Genomic DNA, 8,668 nt, shown 5'->3' with positions numbered 1-8,668 from the left:
CCGCCGCGCCTGCCCTCCTCACGAAGGAAACCCAGCGGCTGCCCCGCCGCCACCAGCCATCCAGGCGCGCGGGACGCGGGGCACGACCAGCGGCCGGTAACGCCCGGCAAGGCGGGGAGGAGCGGGGAGGAGCGGGACGGGCGGCGGGGCGCGGCGGCGGCGCGGCGGAGGCAGGCGGCCGCTCGGGCAGCCCGGCGAGGAGGGGGCCTGGCGGGGGGAGGGGCTGCGGGGACCCCGCCTCGCCCGCCGCTCGCTCGCTCGGGGCGGCCCGGGCGCCATCTTGAGGCGGGGGCGGCCCGGCCCGGCCCGGCTCGGCCCGTCTTGTCCTGTCCCGTCCCTCGCCCTCCTGCCCCTGCGGCCGCCGGTGGCGAAACGCGAGGTGAACCGCCGCCCGGCTTCGCCGCCGCACGGGGTGTGAGGAGGTGGTGGCTGGCCGGGCTTGCGAGGGCAGGGCCTGTGGGAGCCGGGGGTGTGTAGCTGAGGGGAGCGGCCCCCGCAGCAGCCGGCAGGGCTTCCCCACCTCCCTACAGGCTGCGTGGGCTCTTGCCAAGAGCTGCGTGGGAGCTGCTTGCTGGGTGTGCCCGCTGTCCCTGAGGAGGAGGAGGGATGGAGACCTGCAGTCAGCTCACGCCTCCCGCCCTGTCAGTTCAGCCCTTTGGTCCCCAGCATCGTCTGCTTGCTGGAACAGGCTCGGTCAGACGTTTGAGAGCCGCGTCTCGGGGCTTAGTCGTGGGCCTTAGTGATCATCCCGGTGGAGTCACCGAGTTCCTTCGAGGAGAGAACTCGCGGGACAGCCAGGCCCAGCAGCCTGGCAGCGCCGGTCACAGGGGCAGGGATCCCCAAAGCGCCCACAGGACTCCCGAAAGGTGTCCGTGTGGCTCGCTGGTATCGCCCTGCCCGCTCACCTCAGGTTTCTGGAGCCACATTTCGTTCCTCATCTGCCGTGTGCGAGTATGAAATACACCGAACTTTCACTCGGACTTGTGCAAAATACCTTTCGCTTATTTTGTAACGAGCTAGAGGTTGGACATTGAATGTCGTTTGAAGAACGCCCAGACGTTTCTCCCGGAGTGACGGCAGAGTTCATCTTTCTTCAACGCTTTCTACACCGCAAGTGGGGTTTTTTACCCTCCTGGGGTCTACAATGACGGGATGATCAAGCGTGCTGGGCTCCTGTTTTATGATTTAAGCTCCATGAGCGGATGCCTTGCCCAGGCAGCCCTGGGATGGAGAGTTCCCGTGTTGTTCCCGTTTTCCCGGTGGGAAGCAGCCTGCAGGTGGCACCGGCGTCTCACGGTGGCGTCGCTCCCCACCCCGAGGTGACCACGGCTGGAAATTGAACTCGTTTCTGTCACTTTTTTTGGGGGCAAAACGGAGCGCCTTCCCCTCAGCCTTAAATTTCCTAATTACGCTGAAACTTACAACCTCACGTCGTGAATACAAACGGCGCTAATTTGTTTTAATTGCTTTAAAGGGGGAGGACGAATCAGCTTGTACAGAAGCGCAAGAAGCGCTGATGCCGTCTGGCTGAAGCAGGGAGTTGAGATGGGTTCTGTGTCATTCCAGACAATGACTTTTCCCTTTTATTAACTTCCACTCCCTTCCTCCCCGCAGGGTCACATGTGGTGCAGCAACCACAGCAGCTGCACATGCAGATCCTTGGAGAGTTTCTCCCAAGTTCTTCAAATCCTGTGACCTCCTTTTTGTCACCTTAGGACTGAGTCACATGTCACGCGTCTCCGTCGGCTCCAGTTGTTTGGCTTTGTTTTGTTTTTTTTTTTGGTCTGGCCCTGGTGGGACAACACATCTGAGCTCTGTTGCACCTCCTGGAGATGAGGACTGCCCAAAGTGGCTGCTTTCAGAAAAATTGGGTAACTCTTGGGAGGCTTTTTCCTGACGAAGGGACTTGCTAAGGCTCCTGGCTCCGCGGTCTTTCCCCAGCTGCCCTCTCGGTTACTCTGGTTTACTGACATGTTTTTTTTCCCCCTCTTTTTATAACGGGCTCTCCCCTTGGTGTCCTGTGCCAGGAGTCCTGCAGGCAGAGAAAAACTGGATAAACAGAAATGCTGGAAATAATTCTGTGTAAATCATTTGAAGATGTAGGTGAGGGCTCTGGTTGCGCTGGGGCGAAGGCAGCGGCGAGGGGCAGAGCCTCACAGCTCCGTGGTTTCACAGCTCTCTGCTCAGCCCAGGGCCTGACTCTGCACTCATCCTGCCCCTGCATGAGACACGAGGCTGCATGCAACAGGCATGGCCAGGCTGGAGTGTTTTTAATAACAGATTTTACTGTACACGCAGCCTGGTGCCGCTTAAATGGAGCATACCCTTGCTGTTTGAAGGCTTTGATTCATTGTTGTTTTCTTTGGCTTTTGTTACTCAGCTCAGGCACTCAAGCTTCCTCCTAAAAGCATCTCAGACGCTTTTTCATGTGCAGCTCTTGCAGCACGCGTGGAAACAAGTTGATGTTAACTGGAATACATTTATTTTTCTAATCATGGATTTCATTTTCTTGCACCTGTTGTTACACCCTTCTTCCTTACTTTAAAGAGAAAGAGAGGTTAGGCAGCCAACAACTGATGTATCCTACTTTTCCCCACTCCTCTCATGCACAGCACCCACCCACTGTCTGGGCTTACACTGGGACCATCATACCCACCCCCCCACATGTGCCCCCCAGCCAGCACTCAGGAGGAAAGGAGAGTTTTGGTGGGTGGGTTAATGCCCCAGTAAACTGGCCTCGGTGGTGGGTCCTGTGGGGACCTCCTGCACCCCCTCCCCGTGCGTCAGGAGATACTAACCAGAGCCCCAGGTTTTATCAACAGCTTTGCCCCCCCCTGTGGAGGCAAATGGTCTCCCTGCCACGTCCCCATGTCCGGATGAATGTCCACCAGAGAGGAATGTGGCCATCAGGCAATCCCCATTGTCTCACCCTTTGGGATCAGATGCTCCCTCTCACCGGTCTGTCCTTCCAGTGCCTGCCTTTGGGCACAGAGTGGGAACTGCTGGCAAGGCTGGGACAATTCCAGCTTTATGCTCCTCCACGACTGACAGATCCCCAAATAAATCATTTTTAAGAACTTCCTAGGAGCCTGGCTGGTGCTTTTCAGAGCTGTGGCTGCAAATATTCAGAACTTGGTATTGAGACTGCACGTTATTCTGGGATACTCATCCTGACACAAGTCTGCCTCTCCAGACATGCTGTGCCTTGAAGCATGTATAATTAACACGACAGTCTAGAATATGCAAATGTACATTTTTAATTAGTTCTGAAGGCATACAGCCACCTGGACAGATGTTGGAGAGGACAGAGCACAGCAGCTACACCCCAGACAGGCAGTCGTTGTGTCAGACACCTACGCCATCGTGCACATTCCCTGGATGTGCAGCAATCAGCTGATTCCCAATTACAAAACGTGTCCGGTTTGTGCTGCCAGCCTTGTTCCAGTGCTCCCACAGAAAAACAGAACAAATCAAAACAAAACCATGTCAAAGAGAGACTGGGGAGCTCATGAGACATGTTAGCAAGCGGGGCAGAATTAACCCCTTGCCTGCTTGGTCAGGGCTGTTCTCCCTTGCAGAGCTGTGGTTGATATTGTTGGCAAATTACAGTTTTACCTGAAATGTGGCACTTCCTGGACTTTTATAAAGTGTTGACCCATTCACTCCTTTTCTCTCCTAAATGGTATCAAATACTCTTTTTTTTTTTTTCCCAATGACAGCATGATTAAAGTGGGAGATACTTAAATAAAGACTCACACAGTGCTGGCCCCATCCCTGCCCCTACAATGTATTTAAAGATCTGCAGCAGGAGAGCAGGATGGATCAAGAGGCACCTCCAGAGGGGAAGGCTCACAAGATGCTCCCAAGACTGACAATAAAAGCAGGACAGAGGAGAGGTGAGTGCCTGCCTGTTCCCACCCAGGGATGGTGGCTAGGAACAGGCTGGCAGCCAGCTTCATGGGGGGACAGATGCCAAGGCAGCTGCTGGTCCTGCTCCCTGACCCCTCTGGCTGGCAGCAGCTTGTCTTTTGGGATGTTTTCTGCAGAATTCAGCTTCCTCCAGGGTCAACCTCCAGAGGGTGTGAATGGTGCCTGGGGGAGTGATGGGGAGCAGAAGTTTCCCTTGCTCCTAGGTGTGTGCCCAGCTCACAGCAGGATCCTGCTGTGCAAGAGCAGAGGTTTGTCCCGGTGGCTCCAGGACACAGCGACTGGTGTGGTGGAGAAGATCTCCTGGATGTCCCATTTCAAGCGCCTCTAAGAAAATGTTTCCTTCGGTTTTCCTATCTTGCTTTTGATTTTTTTTTTCTTGTATCCCTTTCAAATCTTCCCCCGAGATGACTGAAACTCAACACCCCACGTTGCAGGGCATCGTCCTCTCCCGTGCCGACCTGGGCCAGCTGCTTGTGAGTGCACACTCGTTGGGCAAGTATGATAGGAGAGGCCCTGCCTGGGTGTTTTGTGGCTTCCTTCATGTTTATAAACTACCCTGAGATCCTCAGATGAGAAAAAAAAAAAAGATTTATGAGTGCAAAATAATAAGTTGCCAAACTGTTTCTAACCTCATAAACAGATCATTTTAAATTCAAGGAGACACCGAGGAGGGCAAGATCACACATGTGGCCTGGGAATAGTGTTTCCATCACCCATCCCGGGAGCTCAAAGTGCAGAATTCCCTCTGTTGCTGTAAACCCAGCACACATTTTGTCTTCAGTTAAGAAAAGCCCTCCTAAATTTATTTTCTAGTTTTTAAAAATAGAAAGTTCATTTGTTCTGAGCTAACCTCCTCCCCCTTGGTGCTGCATTCACACGTCAGTCGAGCAGAGCTTCCTAAATATTAATTGGAATATGGGGAATCACTTCAGCTGAGTTTGATGTTGTTCCTTAACGGCACAGAGACTGCAGCAAACATGTTTGTTGTGGGGCTGTTCACCCAAACAGCCCATTCAAGCACCTGTGCCACCCGAGCTGGGATGCAGGGTCTCCCCTCCTCCTGCTGATGGTCTCGCAGTTGGAAAGCTGGAATTGCTGGGGAGGCAGAGACAGGCCCTGCCAGCCCCGGCTGGACTTACCAAACGGGAACGTTTTGGGGAAGTTCTGAAGTTATTCATGGGCCATTTTGCAAAAAGAGCAGGACGATCAATAAATAACCAGGGGCAGCAGTGGGTGAGTGGGCTGGACCTGTACATGAGTCAGTAGCACGAGCTGCTTGCCCAGGCTTTTCTGTCCCAAGGAGCACTCAACCTCAGCACCCTTGATTCCTTCAAGGATCATAGAATCCCAGACTGGTTTGGGCTGGAAGGGACCTTAAAGATCACCCAGTTCCAACCCCCCTCCATGGGCAGAGACACCTCCCACCAGCCCAGGCTGCTCCAAGCCCCATCCAACCTGCCCTTCAACACTGCCAGGGATGGGGCAGCCACAGCTTCCCTGGGCAACCTGGGCCAGGGTCTCACCACCCTCACAGCAAAGAATTTCATCCTAATGTTTCACCACAATTTCCCCTCTTCCATTTTAAAGCCATTCCCCCTCATCCCATCCCTCCCTGCCCTTGTCCCAAGTCCCTCCCCAGCTTTCCTGGAGCCCCTTCAGGCACTGGAAGGTGCTCTAAGGTCTCCCTGGAGCCTTCTCTTCTCCAGGCTGAACAGTATCATCTCTCTCAGCCTGTCTCCAGAGCAGAGCTGCTCCAGCCCTCAGATCATCCTTGTGGCCTCTTGACTTGTTCCAGCAGGTCCATCTCCTTCATTCATGTCCAGGGCCAAAGGCAGAGGATGGGAAGCCTCCACACAGTCTGTGGTGGACAACCAGTAGCAGAGCTCCCATGCAGAACTCCATGTGATGGAGAACAAGGCAACATAATAGAAGGCAACATAATTACAGCTTAGTCTAATTGATGAATCCTGATAAGAGCCATTGCAGTATTTCCTGCTCAGTACTTGCACTGCAGTCGGTGTTGGGCGCTCGGTACGGAGCAATGAGTTGGCAAGTCAAAAAGTGGCCGGGGTCACTGGGCACCTGCAGACACTGTGTCTGAGTGTGAGGAAATGCCAACTACCCTGGGTGGACAGCCATCTGCCCCTGCTGCAGCAGCAGCCAACGCTAACACCCCCTTAAGACACGGACCAAAGACCAAATCTGCTGGGCTGGCCACCGGCGATTCTCATTTTTCTACAGAAGAGGCTTCTGGTGTTTGTTGAAAAAGAAAAAAAAAAAAAAGCAAAAAAAAGAAGAGGGCCGAGGGAAATGAGGGCTTGTTTAAGTTATAGAAAGGCTGCTGCTGCCCATTTTGTTTATGTCATCAGAAGAGGCTACAGCTTTGAACTCACTCATGGGCAACCACAGCCGTGAGTTCGGAGCGAGACGCTCCTGGGGCGGCTGCATCCCGGCAGGCTGCCTGCTCCCTCCCTGCCTCTGAACCAGGGCTGCTCACCTCACGACTGCCTGAGTTTGCTTTTTTTTTTTCTTTACATGTAGATAAAAGAGAGGGCGAGAACCGGAACGTTTCCCTTCCCCAAAACATCTGAGGTCCTTACTCCTCCGTGGATGAAGCGCCGCTGGAAAACCAACACGGCACAAACCAGGGGTGAGTGTCACCCCTCCTGGCGGTGACCAACCCACACCCTCCTGCTCTGAGACCTCCTCCAGATGCTGGGGCTCATTAATTTATTGCTTCAACACATTTTACTGTGTTTTGTAACTGTAAACCCTAAGGTGACTCTGTTCTAATTCTAAAAATCACGAATCTTTCTTTATAATGGATGTAGTTTTGTGTACTGAGCCATCGCACACCCCCCCAGTTCCTGTCTCCAGTGAGCATCTCCAGGAAGTCACACAAGTCCACCTGGTGTTTTGCCTTTATTTCTAAACACATCCAAGCTGGAATACATAGGCAAGGTAAGTGTGTGTGAAATAGCCCAGTGGCACAGCCAGCTGTTTCCAAAGGACCTTGATTTATCAGGAGTTATTTAATTAAGAGAAAAAGCACCGTTTCTGCCAGCACGACTGCACTTTGCCAGGCTTTGCCTGCTGCAGCCAGGAGAGGGGAGGCAGGTTTCCCTGGACTGCCTTTCCAAGAGAAGCCTGTGCATGTGTAAATGCCTGATCCAGACCTCTTGGCATCACCAAATCCTTCCTGTTCATCCACTTCTCACGCCCTGTGTTTCCCCATCCAGCGCTGGGCGGGTCATTGGAACACCATCCCTCTGGTTCCTGTTCAAACCCAGACCATTCTGCCTTGCCAGAACCTCGAAAAATGAGTATAATGAGTAAGTTACGAGTTGAAATAATGCACTGCCTGAGTCTTCTTAATGTTTAAGAAGATGTTATTTCATGGCTGCTCCACAAAGAGCGTTGCATGGTGTTTTCTGCAGGACACAGTGGGACTGGCTGGCTTGGCCATGGAGGAGAGCAGGTGCTGGGGTGGCTGTTGGGCCATACAGGATCACATGCATTTAGTGACTACCTAAAAATCCTCACCCTGTTCAAAAAGGGGGTGTGTGAAGTAGCCCTGTGGTTAAGGCACTACAGGTCCTGTTTCGGTTGCACCCACACTACTTCAAAGTCCCACTCTGGGCTTCAGCTGAACTCCTCCAGGCTCATGCTCTGGGCAGGACCTGGCCCTGCCTACTGACCAACCTGCATCATTATTGCAATTATTGATGTTAATGCATCGCAGAAGGTTGCTAGAAGGACTCCACTGTTACAGCCAGGTTTTCTAGTAGCTTCATTAATGCTAGTGCTCATGTGCAGGAGTGATTTGCATGATTGGCAGGGCAGGCAATGAAGTTTACCTTGTGTGGGTTCATGACAGGATGGAGCTCTGGAGACCAGGCAGGTCCCACCACCATGCTTTAGAAAGAGCTGCTCCATCACAGGGGATGCCCTGGAGATCCCATGGGCAGGAGAGAACAAACATTTAACCATTGCTGCTTCTTACAGGCTTGGGGGGAAAGAAAACTCCCTGCAAAAAGCTCGAGGAAGATCACTGACTGCCTTCTACATCTGTTACATCTCAGAATAATTTATTTTAACCTCTGAAGATACAAGGGAAAATATTTGGAGGAGATGGAGACTTGCCAGTATTTCCAGTTCATTATAAGCAAAGAACTGTTGCTTATAGCACTCTTCTGGAGCAGAGAGCAGTCTGGTTTTAAATCCCCCAAGCAATGAGGAGTCACGTCCTTGCCAATGGAAACTGTTCTTCAGTGAAGTATTTACTAATTAAAAAAGTGTAATTTTTAAATCCAGTCTGCATTTCCTCCCTTTACATAAATGTTCTGTCTGCTTTCTAGGGGCACTGCTGGGTCCCTGCTAACCCTCAGCTGGGGCTTGCCCAGGTGTCTTGCCTGGCCTCAGCACACAGGGCTGGCTCCTGGCAGGGAGCAAAGCCCTGCGCCGAGCTGGAGGGCTTCATAGGATCACAGAACAGCTTGGGTTGGAAGGGACATCAAAGGTCATCTAGTTCCTATCTAGCAATTGGAATTGTCTCAGAAGAAGCTGGAAGTGTAAACACGGCAGGCAAAAGGCAGAGGTGAGGCCAAGGACAAGTGATGGGTCTGTATTTCGGCCGCCTCGGGGACCAGCAGAGCAGGTGCCGCCCGTCCCCGCTGGCACCGGCGGGTGCTGCTGAGCAAGGTGTGCTCCATGTGAGGGGCAGCAGGGGGTCCCCTCC

At 53.0% G+C, this 8,668-nt stretch overlaps 1 long non-coding RNA gene across 2 annotated transcripts; it reads left to right on the top strand.

Moving 5' to 3' along the window:
• The first annotated feature begins 265 nt into the window (after positions 1–265).
• LOC127386468 (uncharacterized) lies at positions 266–8,219 on the top strand. 2 transcript variants are annotated; one of them, XR_007889904.1, is made up of 4 exons: positions 266–2,103; positions 3,720–4,403; positions 6,472–6,891; positions 7,936–8,219. It is a non-coding gene; the product is annotated as an uncharacterized LOC127386468 (long non-coding RNA). The 2 variants fall into 2 exon arrangements; XR_007889903.1 differs by lacking the exon at positions 7,936–8,219 and adding an exon at positions 7,170–7,511.
• Positions 8,220–8,668: the final 449 nt, after the last annotated feature.

This window comes from Apus apus, chromosome 6 (genome assembly GCF_020740795.1).
Source record: "Apus apus isolate bApuApu2 chromosome 6, bApuApu2.pri.cur, whole genome shotgun sequence".
NCBI classification, from domain to species: Eukaryota; Metazoa; Chordata; class Aves; order Apodiformes; family Apodidae; genus Apus; species Apus apus.
This window is presented reverse-complemented; position numbering and strand designations above follow the sequence as displayed.